The sequence below is a fragment of the Coptis chinensis genome, chromosome 3 (assembly GCF_015680905.1).
Source record: "Coptis chinensis isolate HL-2020 chromosome 3, ASM1568090v1, whole genome shotgun sequence".
Classification (NCBI taxonomy): Eukaryota; Viridiplantae; Streptophyta; class Magnoliopsida; order Ranunculales; family Ranunculaceae; genus Coptis; species Coptis chinensis.
The window spans coordinates 94,792,415-94,811,086 of NC_141458.1; the positions used below are offsets into that span (position 1 = coordinate 94,792,415).

Here is an 18,672-nt window from a genome sequence, read left to right on the forward strand (position 1 = left end):
GGCTGAGTGGGAAACTTCAAATATTCCAGTATTCCCGTATTTCGATGCATGTTTTATCATTATATTCACGTTAACTGCGGAAACCTGCAAAAGTACAAAAATATAATTATTACATGATTATTAAACACATAATTGACCAAAATGCTATGTCTCTCAGGGTTTAATATTATAATTTTTGGTGCTTATCACACCACCCCCAAACAGCACCTTGCTTGTCCTCAAGCAAAGAAAAGACATTAAAATGATAAGTGGCCAAAAATGTGTTGTCCTAAGCTAAGTTTCATTTCGCAGAGTGCAGTTGCATTGACCATATGCAACAAGGCCTTGAACCACTAGGAATTTCCTAGTGGACGAGTTATAGCCTCGTGAGAGTTTTCCAGAGAAGATACTCACAAACTTAATTTATACTACAACGACTTAGTAACAAAGGCCCGTTTCCTTAATTAATCTCAGATATCTATACATCTCACTAGCGGGGGAAACAAGAATTAATTCTTTCGAAATTTAAGTTAATATACATACAATAATCAAAACATCTACATATGAGCATGCATACGCTGGATCTTATAATAAAATATACGAGCAGGGCCATTTCTGGATCCTTTGGATAGCGTCCTTAAGTAGGTTCTCATAGGTATGTGTCAAAACACAATTTCTTTCTTATTTTTCCACTCAAGTTTTGCTAACTCCAGTGTGCAGTGGGCACACGTTTCCTCACATACTCAATGACAGTCAGAGGAGCCGAGGTCAAGAAGTCACAACTACTACTTATTATCACACTATCCTACTCCTAATTGAGCTAGAGGTATTTATTAGGTGTTATGGGGCTTAGGTGGTAGTGTAGAATAAAATAGAATTGAAAATTCAAAAAATGATAAGTATGAGAGAATAAGGTCTTCGAGATATTTATACTAGAGAAATCCTTATTTTCTTTCCTGCTTCTAACATGGGTTTCCATACTTGGCTTTTTCAAGCTTTTGTATTCCCTTTTGATTTGATTTTGGGGGGAATTCTAACTTTGATATTTCTTTTGATTTTTGGAAACATATTTCTATTTTTCTTTTTCTTTTCTTCTGAAGTAGGTAACTGATTTTGATTTGTGACAAGTTTTTCTCTTCATTTTTCCGCACTTCATCCTATTCTTCATACTCATCATCTAGGTAGGCTTATTTAATTGTGGTTAATAGTTGGGTAATGAATTTTTTTTGGTGAAATAGAAAGGGTTAATGAAAGGTTCAATGGGGCGACTAGCAGTAAAATTTTATACAGGTGTGAATTTTTGGCTATATCGATCCAAAGAAGGCCTAAATTCTCGCCTAGGATTTGGGTAGTGATCAAGTAAGTAGATGTGTGAACTTCTCTATTCGGAAAAACTACTCCTCTATATCATTACTCACATATCACACATTTTGAGGCTTTTTGGTTAGATTCTTACAAGATATGAAAACTAAGTTGTCGAACCGTGGATCCCAGAAACTTACTACTGTGTACATTTAATGATAGTCAGTGCATGAATGCTCATAAAAAGATGTAAAAACTATTTCATACGTATTAAATTAAGTTTCTAAGAACAAGTCCTAATTCTGATGCTAGGGTGAGATTTCTAAATATTCTTCATCACAAAAAAGGAAACGAGAATTTGTCCCTAAATACGTTTATTTAGACATAAAGTAAACTGTATACAACTATGCATGCTTAATTTTTGCGAAAGGTTCTCACCACCCCCAAACAGTCGGACGCTGTGTCCTCAAAGTGTCAAGAGGAAGAAAGAATATACTTGAGAGGCTTTGAGCAAAAATATAGCTGACATCTTCCACAGAAATTTATTGTAATACACTATATATTATACATCATAAAAGTGAAAGCACACTGTTAGATTAACACACTGTTAGGTTATTTATTTATTTCACATCAAAACGTAAAACAAATATGTACATGCATCAACTCACATTGCCCCAATTACGAACTGGGGGATGGTCCATCCTTGCTTCATCTCTGTAGAAATGTCATTCCTTTGCGTCACGCCAATCTATCATAGCTTTCCAGATTTTGCTCCACTTCCTCTTCTTTGAAGTGTCCAGATGAGCTGTCATTTTATCATTATCAGGGAAGGAACGAACTTTCTTTAGATACCTTGCAGGGCATCGCCATGTCCGAAATCGCAAAGAATGAATTATCTTGTTTGTTGGACACATAGAGTCGACCTTTACCCAGTCCTGAAAGGTGGCCGCAAACTGTGGGAAGTACGTCCTCACTATCTTGCATGTTGTAACTGGCAAGGTGATATAGTGCTGCCGAAAAGACTAAGCCCTCTTAAGGTTCTCAATTACTAGGTATGTGATGTCGAAGGCGGTATGTTGCTGGGCTAGGGCATGGAACGTCTTACAAGTTGACTTTGATGGAGTGGAAAAATGACAATCCCCCATGATGTTCAGAAGAATAAATAACATGGTAGTTCCAACATTCATGGTCATACTGGCTAGTGGAATAGTGATGTCTGGCCATCGGCCAGCTTCTGCACGTTCACTGACGTGGGCAAGGCCATCGCCATAACGGGCGGTGAAATCTTCTCGAGAATAGTCATTAAAGTTCTTTTCTATCATGTATTGAATGGGGATGTCTGGCTGAAGAGGAGGAAGGTCCAGAGCCATAGCAACTGTTGGCTCGTAAAAAGGGTGTCGGTTGTTACCAATACGGATTGTAAATCCGTTCAAAGGGAAACCCTGTACAGCAGGTCGATCTTCCATATGATCGTAAAAATAAGTTGCCAAACCTGGGGAGTATGTTTGCTCCAGGTGTAGAATAAGAGAGTTTCAGCCAACTCGTGTTATGAAATCTCTGAAGAGATGTCCATATGCAGGAGAATTCAGCAACGAATGGAAAGATTGTTCTGGAATCATCTTTGGAGTTGCCATCGTAGAAGACGTGTGAAGAAAGATACCACCTGTAGACAAAGATAAACAAAAATGAGAATACGATGGAAATGACTAATTAAAACAATTTTACATATAATTAACATAGGAAAATTGCACTATAATTAAAAACTAAAAATAAAATGACAAAGAACATAAAATTTCAAAATATAAATTGTGTCATGGGCCCAAGTGACGGCGAGAATCCTTTTGTGAGAGGAATCCATTTATAAGATTCTCGATGCCGTCTATCCGTGCAACAACCCGTTGCAACATTTCGCTCTGTGTCTGGTAAATCTCAGCGTGGTTCTCCATTATGAGAGTGTGATTTGCCAAGAACTGGTTGTAGTTGTGCAAAAATTATGCCTGTTCCTCTTCTTGTATTGTCCGCAGGTCCTGAAATTCAAGAAAACTGGTGATGATAATGTTATGACGTTTGTATAATGTCATCAGTCCTTGTTGAATTAAACGAAGGCCTTCCATGGGATAAAATACGTTGCATAATGCATTTTCAGTGAATATGTTGTCAGTGGAACAAGCTTCGTCGGTTTCTGCACCGATATGGTTCCTTGCAACGTCGGGGTTTCCAGAATCCGTTCCTACAAACTGAGTGAATGGTAAGAATGTTAGCTGTTCTGAGAGGTGTATTAGGAGAAGTACTAGAAAAACCCCAACGTATCATGATAAGTGTCACAATGGTTGGCAAAGGAGCTGCCTTTTTCATAGCACGTGCGATCGCGTTCCAAAGAAATTTAATAATGCAAAAATCATTATAGTTATTCTGCAAGACCCAGAGTAGATGGAGGAGGGGGTTTGTTATTTCGGAAGTCTTAGACGTGCCGAGCACATTATGAGCTAGCCACTAGATCACAGATAATTGGTTCTTTTGCAAAGATCGCTGATAAACAATACGGTTTTTCCGGTTGTATTCGCCGTAAATGATAGTTACAAACATCAGATGCCTGATATTGTCGAATGGTGAATCCGAAGGTGTGCCCCTTGGTTTGTAATTGGAATTTGACGTACCTCAGAGATAATTTTCATAGTCAATTCACGCTCGCATCCATTTGCATAGACAAAGAATTGCCCATTTTAGAAATAACCGCTTTTATAGAACAACAGGACCAATTCTCTAGAAAAAATTGCTTGCTTATGATGTAAAAAAAGGGTATCATCCTCGATGTAAAATTTCTGTGTCAAAAAAAGTGTGAAAAAGACCGTTTTGAAAATTTTCCATAAAATTTTGCTCGGGCACGAAAATTCGAATGAGGGCCATCAAAGATGGAGTGGTCAAGAAATTTTAGTGGAAAAAGGGAAGTTGGATTTTAGAGGTGTCTATCCTTGTTATAAATAGGCACCAATCCGAAGATGTAGAAAATACGGATCGAGGTGTCACATGGTGGTTAGACCACGTGTATCTTCTAAATTTTGGAGCAAAAGATGTAGTGTGGATGAGAAGAATGGGGCATATGACTACAAGGAGTGCCATTTTTTTTTTAGCGTAAATAAATAGCGTAAGTAGAAGGCAAAGGAAGATGTAAATATAATATTACAATAAGATGTAAGAACGTATAGAGGTGTGGAAACACATCATAATGATACGTGAAATAAAATACAAACCTAAATATTAGATAGAACTATATGCCACATTAACAACATTACTATAATAAAACAAACGAGCATGAAGACTTGAGTAGCATATTCAATTTGCCGCTGCTCAAACTTTTCTAGTGCATCCATGAAACTTGAAATTTGGAGAGGACTAAAAACGATTTTTAGAATAAGAAGTGAAATGAGAAAATGTGAAGGATGTGTTGAACTTATTTATAGAAAGAAAAATGAGCCGTTTTCTGACCGTTTTGTAAAACTTTAGTTTACGGTAAAATTTGTTGTTAAGTGTGATGTCTAAAATATATATATATATATATATATATAAATTATTATTACTAATATTATTATATATGTTTCTACCTATATAATATAATATTGGAGATAACTAAAATATCAAGGTAGAAATTTTTAGGAAATAACAGACTATTAAGTTGGAAAAACAAACATGTAAATAAAATATCTGAAATAAATATTATACAAGATCGGAAAATAAACCGCTCTTGATGGTCCTCGGGGCTGTAGAAGAATCCGGGGGCAGAAGAAGAAGAACGGGGAGTCCCGCGAACGGCGCGTGCAATTGAGCTCCGTGGAGGCTAAGCGCTCTGGATATCACCCGTAGTATCCATCACCTGAGCCGAAACCGATCTTTGGTTCGCCATAAGCATTCAATAAACCGGTTTTGGCGAGTAGTCATATGGTCTGAAATGCAGTCATGGAAGCTTCGCATTTCCTCTTTGGAATTCGCCCATCTTTGTCTGTCGGCGACTCGTGGCGAGTGGTCATATCCGTCCTTAACTCGCCCAAGGTATGTTTCATCGATACCTGGCGAGTGTACATGTCTCTCAAACCACTGTTCACAGCACGCACTACACCATAACAGCTTTTTTGTGACACTGGGGTTTTCTCGTTTGTGACGCCAAATTAGCGTCAGGATTTTTGTGACGGCATTTTGGCGTCACTAAACTGGTAAAGCCGTCACCAATAATTAGAGAATTATTTCAATTAAATGTTATGGAATTTTACTAAATAAAGTGACGGCAAAAGAGCGTGAAGAACGAAAATTACAATTAAGGGACCGCATTTTCTCGGAAAAATTACGACCCAAACACTGCTCTCTCTCTCTCTCTATCCCATCTTCTTCACCACTCTCTCTCAACTTCCCACCAATACCTCTGAAAAAGATACATAAACCTAGAAATGATGGTTGGTCTGTCACCGTGAAACGACTGAAGTGTTTAGATCTAAAGCTTCAAAATTTCTTTACTGTCAAACCATTAAACGCGCTGAAGAAGGAGCTCAAAGATGTGATTGATTTAATGGAGAAAGGTACTGACGCCATAAAAGTTTGTGATTAATTTGAAATCAAGTTAGGGTATTCAAATTTCTAATTTACTTAGTTCGTTATTCTAGTGTAATCTAGTTTGAATTCATTAATGTTTGGTGTGAAAAAATTGTAACTTTACTGTCATGCGTGATTGATTGAATTTGGTCAATTTATGTTTACTTTTGTGTTATTGGATGGAGGATTTTTTTCATTTTGTGGGGAAAAGTTTGAACAAGTTTTGCAGTTGATTTATTTTTTTCTTATTTGCTTATAAAAATTGTTTCTTTTTTGTGTGGTTGGGTATTCTGAGTGGTGTTTGTTTAGTTCTGGATGGATTTCGTTTTGGATTTTTTGGAGCATTTCAAAATAACCATTCTACGTTATTTTGGTTGCATTTCAGTTGGCTATCAAGAACAAGAAAGATGGGGAGTGGTCGTTATTTAAGTTGGAAGAAGAGTTTAGACTATGTAGAAGAGGACCAAGTGATGGACATAGTAGTGCCAGCATCACTGTTATCAATTCGTCCACCACAAACACCAAAAGAACTTATGGAGTTCTTATCAAGATCATGGAGTATCTCTGTTGAAGAAATCTCAAAAGCTCTTGCTCACAAACAGAAACCGTTTGTTGTGGACATGCCCCTCTTTCGAAATGAAGAGATGGTTGATGCACCACAATATGTAAGATCGATCTTTCCTTTGTGTAACTATTTGTCTTATTGATCAGTGTCATTAATATCATATATGACTTCTCCATTTTTTGTTATTTTCATTCTATTAGATAAGAGAACCACAGCATTGCCAAATCATTTACTAGCAATGTATAACTAGTTTGTATTGCACTGACACTTTTAATTGGTCGAGTTTATTATAACTTAGTCACCACTTCAAGTTTAGTGAAGATACCAGTTTTGGTTTCAAATAGTTGAGGGCTATGTCTGCTATGTTTCAATATTCTGCGTTGCGGCATTAACATTCGCCCAATACACAAATGCAATGTCATGATAAATTTTGGTTATCCCAAAATCATCATGAAGTAGTCTGACAAAAGTTTATGCAATGTTTCACTTCTATCGCTTTTGTAATTTCTATACTAGTCTTCTTGTAGTTGCTAATTCGAACTGGACTTATTATTTATTTAATTTTTCTTAAAAAACATCTTGAAGAAATCTGTCCAGTGTGTTCACATAATGTGTGATAACATGGTGCAATCACTCTGCTGCAGTTATGCAAACTGGTTAATATGGTTAACACTAGGAGAGCTAGCTCTGTTGGAAAATGGTTTCATAACAAGGAGTTTAGGAACAACAACAAAGTTAAAAAGAAAGAGAGAGCACGTGTTGATAATGCTCGAGTACATGCTGCCTTAAGCGTGGCTGGAGTTATCGCTTGGCGTTAGGTGGCGTGGTGCAAATGAGAACTCCAATAACTCAAAATGGGAGCAGCTGTGGCATCATTTCACGGAGCTCTTAGCATCACATTGTCTTGAAATTGCAGAATCAGCCGGTGCAGATCATGATCGGGTGGCTTTTCGTTGTAAGGTCGGGTTGGCGGTAGAACCCTGGGGATCTTATGACTCTTATCTGCTTAGGTGCAAAGGTAACTCCACTTAATTGCTTAGTCTCTTGTGGACTTTTCTGAACAATTATGGCATGTAAAACTTCTCATTTTATTGAAGAAAAAGCACCGCTTTTGTGAATGCTTCACAGCTTCAAGAATGGATAATTAACTGGTGGTACAATTTTCTATTGCTAAAGCTTTACGAGGAATTTCTTCGCATTTGAAAGCAAGGCGCCAAAAGAAGCAAGGAACAACGCAACCATTATTCCCTATGAAAGGGTCTTACAGAGATTTGTCATTCTGAACTGGAAATCATGGATTCTCCCTGCAAGGGAGAATTACTTCTTTGGACACAAACAGGTACTATTTTCACGATAACGGTATTAGTTTTCTCACACTTTCTGAAAAGGGGGAAAGAAGTTTCCTGAGAATGAATTGAGAACTGAGACATACATGTATACAATAGTTAATGAAATGTTCATGCTAGGCTAGCAATCTAGCATATAGGAAGTGTGGCTACCATAAATTACATCTCTTGTGAGATTCCATGATATATGATGATCTATACTTTCTTAGTGGATGGTTGACAATAAATTAATTGTGTAAAGATATTTAGAGTGGTAACATAATTAGAGTATTACAGCAGAGAATTTTTTTGAAGAGACGGTTCTCTCAGTAACATTGGGCAAGATTTCACTTAATCGCTTAAATGAGTATTCTGCTTGCGTTATATGTCTTTGCAAGTATTAAGTGGAATCTCAAATATTCAATCCATTCATGAAACAAATAATGGACTTGGCTAACTCTTGGCTGGACCATAGTACTTGTTTTTTACATTCCTATTTATCGTGGTTATCAGCAGATCACTGATATCGAATATGGAGCAAACCAATCTTGTTACTTTTCTAGCTGCATCTCTGGTTTTGAATGAATAATTATCGTCAAATTATCGTTATCTTTTTCATTTCTTACTGCTTTAGGTCAAATAAATTTTTGCATTGGCAGTCTTGTATGTTTTTGTCCATTTGTATTGTAATTGTCTTAAGGAATCACATTTCCTGCATTGCCTTGTTTAGTTTTTTCTAGAACTTGTTTGATTGTTTTAACACAAACCAAGTAGTATTGCTAAATTCTCTAGTTAGCGGATAGAAGGAATTGTACTCATATCTAGATCGAACTCTTATATAATTTTGCATTCTGAAAGTCAGATGTTTGATAATGGACAAGGCAGGTATACTTCGTTGGAAAAGGGTCTCAGTTTACATAAATAAAAGTTGGGGGAATTTTTTGTGCATTGTTTGTGATTGAAGATTGCTGCAAACTTGGAAGGTGTCCGAGCAACAAGGTGAAGGGAAGTCTGCCTTGTTTTGTACACTCTGCAATCTTTGAGGTAGCTTCTACTAGTAGAAGTTCTTGTCTTAGTCTACTGTTAATGAGTTTTGGAACTTTGATGGACTTGGTCAAACTCATTTATTATGTATCTGAAAAGCGAGCTATCTTCTACTATTTCAATTATTAAGTAGGACAAACAGTAAAATATTTTACAGTTATCTGCAAGAAATTCAGAGTTGTAATACCTGAATGTACAGCTTTGTGCATGTTCCAGGCCTTACCTCGTAATCAGGCCCAAAATCCATATGCCATCTCATAGTCAAGCATAGTTTGAGTTCACTTAAAACACAAGTGTAACACTCAAAAGTCAAGCCCATTCCATAGACCTTTGGAATAATAGCTAGGAGCCTAGTATTATTAATTTAAATACTCTTGGTAAATTAATTTTCATACAACATCTAAATAAAGTTGGTTTTTGAGTAATTAAAGTTTTTTTTTTCTTTAATATTGTTTGTTGTCTTTTTATTTTTATTATTTATTTACTTTGTTTGTTGTATTGGCAAGACTGAATACTAAGTGCGAATTGCACTAGAATTTTTGATTTCTAAAGCTGGATGTCAAGCCAAATAAAACATGAGAAAGGGTTTTGAACCCATTTTCATGCTGTTTATTTTTCTAAAGCTACAATATTTTAGCTTAAAAAGGGATTCCAAGTAAAGGGCCTACATACTTTTCTCCTCAATTTCCTGATAACACTTTTTATATTGCTAGTGCTCATTCCACCTAACGCACACCATTGGATGTTTGTTTCTCTATATTGCGTCTTTTTTCTGGTTGAGACGAGTTTGGCTAACACACAAGCTGGTAAGAGCTACGCATGGAGTAAATTGTTATTTTCAAATTACTTAGATGTGAATTAAGGAAGCTGCCTGTTTACTGCTTGTGGTGTCATCCTTGTGCTACTATTGAAACAAAATCCATCGACAAAATCCATCACCATTGGAAGCTTGATTCTCTTGTGGTTGGAAGCCGAGGTTTAGGAATGCTGAAAAGGTTCTACTCTTAACCGTCTAAATGATAGTAAATTTCATTTTTTTTGTAAAATCATGCATGTGGCAGAGCATATTATGTTACAACTGTACGATTAGTGAAAATTGTGTATATTGACTAGTCAATAGTTTGTTTTAGTGGTTCCTTAGCTTGTATTGACTAAGGTCTAGTTGAAATAAATTTTTTTCTTTTTATGAAGGAAAAATGAACATCACCGAAGATCTGTAGCTGCCAGCTTGGTCCAGGGTGTATGTTTTAGAGCAAGACCGCCAGGAGAATCGTCAAGGAGACTGCACGGTTAGTGAAAATTGTGTATATTGACTAGTCAATAGCTTGTTTTAGTGGTTCCTTAGCTTGTATTGACTAAGGTCTAGTTGAAATGATTTTTTTTCTTTTTATGAAGGAAAAATGAATATCACCGAAGATCTGTAGCTGCCAGCTTGGTCCAGGGTGTGTATGTTTTAGAGTGAGACCGCCAGGAGAATCGTCAAGGACCCCATGCTCTTGCTTCTTAAGATGTGATCTTGAGTTGTTGTATAGGAATTATATTGAAATAGTATGTTGGTAGATTATGCTATATCCATACATCTATATCTTTTAATTTACATGTTATTCATCAAGTGATATATATACTTAGTCAAATTTTGGTGATGGTTATTACTAAGATTTTCTTTGTGTATAATTACTTGTAAAGTCTTAATTATATTATGTGTTTGGGGTTTATGTGGTTGTATTTATGCAGGCGATTTCAGGGGGAAAAAAATATAAATATTAGGATGGAAACCAAAAACAAATATATTTTTAAAAAAAATAAATAATTTTTCGACAGCGCCAAGAAGCATTTTAAAAAAAAAATTTATAATTATCGACGTGGCGAGAGGCCGAGAATGCAAATTTAGTGACGGCGTAGAGGTGTTAGTAATGCACATTTAGTGACGGTGTACAGGCGTTAGTAATGTATATTTAGTGACGGCGCATGTCCAAGAAATATGTCAACCATGTAGACGGCAGTTTTGGCGTCACAAATATTTCTGACACCAACACAGACGCCTAAATTCCAACGCCTTGTAGGCGTCACAAAAAATAATTTTGACGCCTCCTAGCCGTCACAAAAATGCAGTTATGGTGTAGTGACGTAAGGCGTCCATGGGGTGGCTCATCTTACTCATAGCAGTCTCATCAAAGTAGGGTGGGTGAGTGGGCCTACGTTAGCGTGCTCAGCAGCCATTGGTGCTGTGGGTTCCCAAGGGGCCAGTATGCATTTCTTGAAGACAAGCATATTCTCATATAGTGGTATAGGGAGTAGCGGGGTGGCAGACAGGAAACCCAAATTAATCATAACTTGCGTTACAAGAACGGCAAGAGGGGCTGACCTGAGAGTGGCATGCGTAATAATATCAAAAAGAAAGGTAATTATGCAGAAGTTACCCTTTCGCTCCTGGAGGATCCAGAGAAGGTGGAGGAAAATCTTGTTGATGTCCGAGGGCCTCAAGGTGCCAATTACGTTTTGGACCATTGAGTCAAAACCCGGTTTCCGCCGTTCAACGCCGATACGCCGCGATTTCCAATCTATGTTGTACTCACCCTCGATTAGCATGTTGAGCATTAGGTCGTAAGTCCATGGGTACACGGGCTGTTGCTGAGTCAGCACGTGGTCGACCAGAGGAATGCCCGTGATCCCGGAGATCAAAACGGGTGTGACTTCGTGGCGCACACCGTCGACGGTAACCTAAAAATGGTCGCCATTAAAGCTCCCATTGTCATAAAATTTCATCACCAAATCCTTATAATATAGCCCGCCATTAGCATACAACAAGTACTCCCATCCTCTAGAGTGTATTTCATTATCAAAGAATGGAACAAACATCCCATTTTCAAATAGAGTTCCAAAAAATTTCTCCACACAAATTCGCTTGTTTTCGGCCATTAGTGCTCTTAGGAAGAGGCTGGCTATTGATTTATGATGAGGGGGAGAAATAGGACTTGCTGACGGAAGGGAATTGGATTTGGAGCTATAGGAGTCGCGCGCGAGACCTGGATATAATGTGGGCCTGTCTCGTGCGAGACTAAAGCGGAGGGGGACTAGATCCGATTTTTGGGAAGACGAAGGTTGTAAGGGTGACGCGTGTGGTGGGTTGTCTCGGGTTTAAATGGACCGAGAATATGAGATTTGGTTGGGCCCAAAAAAATTCCCAAGCCCAAATCAAGCCTAAAGCCCGAAATAAGCCTAAAAAATGTAAACGCTCACCCACGACTCGTTCGGACTCTGAATTGGATGAATGAGCTATCGAAATGATCGGCACGAAAAATTCTATCCAATTATATGAGTCATTCTCAAAGGTCACAAGAGTTTTTGAAAAGAAGGAGGGGTGTTTTATTTATAAACAAAGTTTTTATTTATATACAAGGGAGATTTACGTGAAAAACACTGGATGTCCAGAAGAGTCACCATCTAAATTCATAGGCAACTGTCATGTCGGCTCTGGAGCGAACCCAATCTAGCCAGACTGTGGCTTTACCTCTATGTATTATGGGGTTAGGGGCAAGACGGCACCATCCTGGACCGTGCGCGCTACGGTCTAATAATATTGCCCTTATTACATACGACTATCCTCAAACCGCCCCAAAGGGAACTCAAAGTAACCAATTCTAGGGTTGGTCTGGTGGAATCCATTGCCCGTTTGTGTTCCAAGTATGCAACATCCGAGGTTGAACACGAATCTTCTATGTGCACAACTTAATGCACGAGGAATTGGCAATAATATAAACATATCTACAAGGTAAGTCTTTTAACGTCAGATCCTCAAGACGAATCGAGTCTTTTAATGTCAGATTCTCAATATGATTCCCAACCCGTGGGAGAAACGGTGCGGCGATGAAGTGTATCCTGCACAGCTGGTGTCAGACAAAAGTATACCTTAAACTAGTTAGTATCGGATAGGAAGACAAGACCTGGACAGAAGGATGTTTGACAATGCATACACCACCCCATCCTTCGCGCACGTCGTTTACGAGCAAAAGCACTACGACCATTCCCTATTCGTGATGAGTAAGACTTACACCAAATGATTAGCTGAAGTTCGCAAGGCAAAGAGTAGAAAAGGGAAGAGAAGGAAGCAAGTGAAATTTTAGGTACCCATCATTTACTGACAGCACGTTTGCTCGTGTTGCAGAAGACATTTATACTCAGTTCTAAAATAGAGTTTTCCTGGACTATCGGTTCAGGCGCTTGCAACCACACACTTCAAAGAACTTTTGAGATCATAAAATAGAAGATGGCCCGGCTACCAAAATGGCGTACCCTCTATAGAAACAAGATTGAGTACGCCAAACAAAACATCTAGTCTATGTAGATCGGATCCTGAAGAAGAGTCTGTTCAACATCTGGGTAGCGTAATTCGTGGTAATGTTTGAGGCGTTGTCCATTTACTTGAAATTTGTTGTTATCTTGTAGATTAAGTAAAGAGATTGCCCCATAATGGGTCACAGCTGACACAATGAAAGGACCAGACCATCGTGTTTTCAATTTACGGGAAAAATGTGTAACTGAGTTATACAAAGAAAACTTTTTGGCCAATTTTGAAATCTTTACGTAAAATGTGCTTGTCGTGCACTCTTTTCATATTAGCTTTGTAAGATTTCGAGAGATCATAAGCATCACTCCGAATCTCCTCAAGCTCATTTAATTGCAATTTTTGCTTCTTGCATGCCGCGTTGATATTTTAATTGAGGCTTTTGATGGCCCAAAGGCCACGATGCTCAAGTTCAACTGGCAGATGACAAGGTTTTTCAAAAACAATGCGGTACGGAGACATCCCGATAGGTGTCTTAAATGTTGTTCGGTATGCCCACAAGGCATCCGATAAGCGGAAAGACCAGTCCTTTCTTGATGGGGGTGACAGTTTTCTCTAAAATGGACTTTATCTCTCTGTTGAAGACTTCCACTTGGCCACTTGTTTGTGGGTGATATAGAGTAGCAACCTTGTGAGTAACTCCATATTTCTTCATTAAAAACCCAAAAATTTTATTACAAAAATGTGTACCCCCATCACTGATGATAGCCTTGGGGACACCAAAACGAGAGAAAATATTTTCTTTTACAAATTTCACGACAGTCTTATGGTCATTTAAGCGACATGCGAGTGCTTCAATCCATTTGGACATAGTCTACAGCGACTAGAATGTAGAGAAAACCTTGAGAAATAGGGAAGGGTCCCATAAAATCAATGCCCCAAACATCAAAAATTTCCACAATTAAGATAGGATTTAGGGGCATCATATTGCATTTGGTAATTCGACCTAGGTGCTGACAACGAATGCAACCTATGCAATGTTCGTGTGCATCGCGAAAAAGTGTAGGCCATAAAAACCACATTGTAACACTTTGGCCACAGTTTTCTTCCCACTGAAATGACCTCCACAAGATTGTTCATGGCAAAAGGATAATACGTCGGTGTGCTCCCAGTTGGGAATGCAGCGACGAATGAGTTGGTCGGAACAATACTTAAAGAGATAGGGGTCATCCCATAAATAATATTTTACAGTGGATAAGAACTTTTTACGATCAGGACGTGACCAAGAGGAAGAAACTTCCTCAGTAACTAGGTAGTTAACGATATCCGCGTACCATAGAAAGAAGAAAATAGAGTACAAATATTCGTCTGGGAAGGAATCACAGATGGCTTTAGAATCACTATCAATGTCACTAACCAGTCTTGATAAATGGTCGGCCACGACATTTTTAGTTCCTTTCTTGTCTTTGATTTTCAGGGTGAATTCTTGCAAGAGAAGGATCCAACGGAACAATCGCTGTTTCGCGTCTTTTTTCGCGAGTAAGTACTGAAGTGCGGCATGGTCAGTCTATACGATGGTGGATGATCCAACTAGGTAAGGGCGAAATTTATCCAAAGCATAGACAGCAGCTAGGAACTCTTTCTCAGTTGTTGTGTAATTACGTTGAGCGTCATTAAGTGTTTTACTAGCGTAGTAAATGACAATGGGTTTGTCATCACGTTGTTGGCCTAGTACGGCGCCAATAGCAAAGTCGCTAGCGTCACACATCAATTCAAATGGTTGAGACCAATCAGGGGCTTGAATGATAGGAGCGGTAGTCAGAGCGGTTTTAGAGTTTCAAAAGCTTGTTTGCAACTAAAATTGAAGTCGAATACCGCATTCTTAAGTAGGAGATTGGTTAAGGGTCGAGCAACTTTAGAAAAATCCTGAATGAATCACCTGTAAAACCCCGCGTGGCCTAAAAAGGCACGGATATCACGAATTGTTCGTGGGAAAGGCAGCGAAGCAATTTTAACAATTTTAGCTTTATCAACCTCTATCCCATCTTTCGAAACAATATAACCTAGAACAAGTCCTTTGGTAACCATGAAATGACATTTCTCCCAATTAAGTACCAGATTTTTCTCTTCGCAACACATTAACACTTTAGAAAGGCTGGATAGGCAGTCGTCAAAGGAATTTCCATAAATGGAAAAGTCGTCCATGAAGACTTCCATGTAACGTTCCACCATATCACTGAAAATGTGAAGCATGCAGCGTTGGAAGGTGCCTGGGGCATTGCAAACACCAAAAGGCATTCGTTTGTATGCAAAAGTTCCAAAGGAACATGTGAAAGTTGTCTTTTCTTGATCGGCGGGATCGATGACAATTTGGAAGTAGCTAGAATAGCCATCAAGAAAACAGTAGTAAGCATGACCGGCTAAACGTTCTAGCATCTGGTCAATGAATGGGAGAGGGAAGTGATCTTTACGTGTTCTGGCATTAAGTTTGTGATAGTCAATGCAAATTCTCCATTTTAATGGAATGCGAGTGGAGATGCATTCACCATTTTCATTTTGTACAACTTGAATGCCGGACTTTTTGGGAACAACATGGACATGACTAACCCTGTCATTATCAGAGATAGGGTATATGATACCCGCATCAAGTAAATGTAAAACTTCCTCTTTCACCACTTCTTTCATGGCGGGATTAAGGCGACATTGCGGTTCTCGCGATGTCTTTGAGCCGTCATCTAGATGTATGCGATGCGTGTATACACTAGGGTCTATTCCTTTGATATCATCTAAAGACCAACCGATAGCGGAGCGGTGTTCATGAATGACATGAATCAAACGTGCTTCTTCATCTGTAGTCAAGTGAGTAGAAATTATTATAGGGTGACTACCATCGGGATCGAGATGCACGTTCTTCAAATCAGAAAGTAGATGTTTTAAATCCGGAGTTGGAGGATTGGGGATCAAAGATTCGTGAGCGACCTTCTCTTCAATGGAAAAGATCGAGTCTGGTTCTTCTGAATTAGTTGGCACTGCAGTAGTAGGATCACATAGTGATACTGACTCTAATAATGCGTGGACATCCTTAATGTATGAGTCATCGTCAAACTCAAGATTATCAAAAGAAAGAAATTGGTGTACCTCATCTTCGGGAAAAGAGTTTGTGAAATAATCATGTGCCAGACTATCAACCAAGCTAATCTCACCCTCCATTATAGGATCGGGAAATTGTTTCATTAATTTGAACTCGTTGAGTTCGACAGAAAGGTTCCCGAAAGACAATGTCATTGAACCGTCCTGACCATTTATGAGAGCGTTAGCAGTTGCAAGAAATTGACATCCCAAGATTATAAGAATGGAGTCACAGGTCACTTCGGTATTTAGAATGACAAAATCAACTAGGTAGTAAAAATCTTGGACCTTGACTATGACGTTTTCTACTATGCCCTTTGGGTACTTGATGGAGCGATCCGTGAGTTGCAGATTCATATTTGTAAGTTTTAATTCATGAAGACCTAACTGCTTAAATAAATAGTAGGGAAGTAGGTTAACACTGGCGCCTAGTTCTAAAAGTGCGGTAGTGGTATACTTGTTGCCCAACGTACATGGTACAGTGGGTCGACATGGATCTTTGTATTTAACCACACCATTGGTAGTAGTAACCGAGGGGAACTGCTCAGTAAGGAACGCTTGTTGAGGAACATTTGTACGTCGTTTGTTGGTGCACATGTCCTTCAAAAACTTAGCATGTTTGGGTAAATGCTTGAGTGCATCTATAAAAGGTAGGTTTATGGTCAAATTTTTGAAAGTTTCACGGATCTTATCGAAATGTTCGTCTAGCTTGTTCTTTGCCAAACGAGCAGGGAATGGAGCTTTTGGGCGGAATCGCGCATATGGATCATTGGTGTCTTTCCCTAGGGACGTGGGTGTAGATTTAGAAGGAACAACTTCGTCCGCTATAGGTTGCGAGGTAGGAGTTGGAATGATGTCAACCGCAGCTTTCGTCGATTCGACATCTGGCATACGTATGTGATTGTCGATGGTTCGGCCAGAACGAAGAGTGGTGATGGCATTTACCTCACCCTAGCTAGGATTACTAGATCCTGGTGCATTATTGAGTTCAAAGGCAGTGTTTGTGGGCTTAGGGTTTGAACTGCTTGGCCAGGAAACACACACTTTTGACTCTTATCCTGTGCTAACAACTGAAGAGACTGTTGGATAGATGCTAGGATTTGATTCTGTTGATTCATGTATGTCATAAAAGTTTTAGCTGTTTTATCGGCTGTGGATTGTACCAGTGGAGCGGCAGGAACTAGTTCACGGTTATTGTTTACGGGTTGATTTTGGTAGTCATATCCTTGATTAGCGGGAACAAGGTTGCGGTTGTTTTGGTACCCTATATTTGCGTTGTTGGGAAAATTACTTTGCCCTTGCTAGAATTGCAGATGATTTCCTTGACGGTAGGAATTATAGTTCGCAGGTGGTCGTACATGAGCATTGTTGACACCCGGAGTAGCTTGTTGTTGGCCAGGGGGTGCCCACGCCAAATTCGGATGTTGTCGCCAAGGTGCATTAGGGATGTTGAAAGCACAAGCCTCTTTAGAAGGTTGGGGAGGGCACTCTTATACCAAAGTTCAATAAGAATCGGTGTGCTCAGGACTTAAGCAAAGAGGACATGGGGAAGCATTGGCAGCCATAACCTGTTTGGGTTTTTGATCATTTACTTGAATCGAAAGAGCATCGACCTTTTTGTTTAGGGACTCGATCAGAGTTTTTAATTCGGATCGGGTTTAACCTCGAACATAGACGTAACCTTGGTAAGAGTGTCTTTAGAAGATCTGGAAGAATCAGTGTTACCCCAATGGGTGCTTCGTGAAGTCTGTTTCTCGAGAAAAGTGTATGCTTTAGTAGTGCCTTTGTCCATGAAACAACCGTCGTTCATGATATCTAATGTTTCCTTTTGATGGTAAGAGAGACCATTAAAGAATGAACGGACTAAGACAGCGGTGTCGAGTTGATGATGGGGACATTCAAGAAGCAGATCAGTAAATATGCTCCATGCTTCCGAAAAGGATTCCTGAGAGTGCTAGCGAAAGAATTTAATCTTCTGAAGCATTTTTGTAGTTTTCTTTTGAGTATAGAACTTTATCATGAATGCCTGTACGAGTTTGGCCCATGTGTCAATGGATTGCAGTGCTTCGCCTGTGAGCCAAACTGAAGCTTTATCAGCTAAGGTGAAGGGAAACAATCTAAGTAAGACTTGTTCGTTGGTAACAGTCGGATGGCGGAAAGTGGTGACTACTTGTTGCATCCAACGAAGGTGATTGTACGGTTTTTCATGGTCTAGACCATGGTAAATAGGTAACAAACCGAAAATGTTTGGCGAAATGCGAAAATCTCCTACAATCTCATTGAGTTTAATGCAGGAAGCAGGTCCTTCTTGTATGGCATGTTAGAAATCCGAAAGGGGTCATTCTCAATGTGGGATTTTCCTGAGCCATAACTAAGGGAGATAATGGTAACGGAGATACTTGACAAGGTTGGTTTACGGAGGAGGAACTATGTCTAGGAGATAACATAAGTAGTTGTTTATT

The 18,672-nt window shown here is 38.9% G+C and overlaps 2 long non-coding RNA genes across 2 annotated transcripts; both read left to right on the forward strand.

Moving 5' to 3' along the window:
* The first annotated feature begins 5,660 nt into the window (after positions 1-5,660).
* On the forward strand, positions 5,661-7,225 carry LOC147511801 (uncharacterized). The gene is made up of 3 exons (XR_015217080.1): positions 5,661-5,849; positions 6,248-6,527; positions 7,072-7,225. It is a non-coding gene; the product is annotated as an uncharacterized LOC147511801 (long non-coding RNA).
* A 2,427-nt stretch (positions 7,226-9,652) lies between these two features.
* On the forward strand, positions 9,653-10,452 carry LOC147511802 (uncharacterized). The gene is made up of 3 exons (XR_015217081.1): positions 9,653-9,791; positions 9,988-10,085; positions 10,192-10,452. It is a non-coding gene; the product is annotated as an uncharacterized LOC147511802 (long non-coding RNA).
* Positions 10,453-18,672: the final 8,220 nt, after the last annotated feature.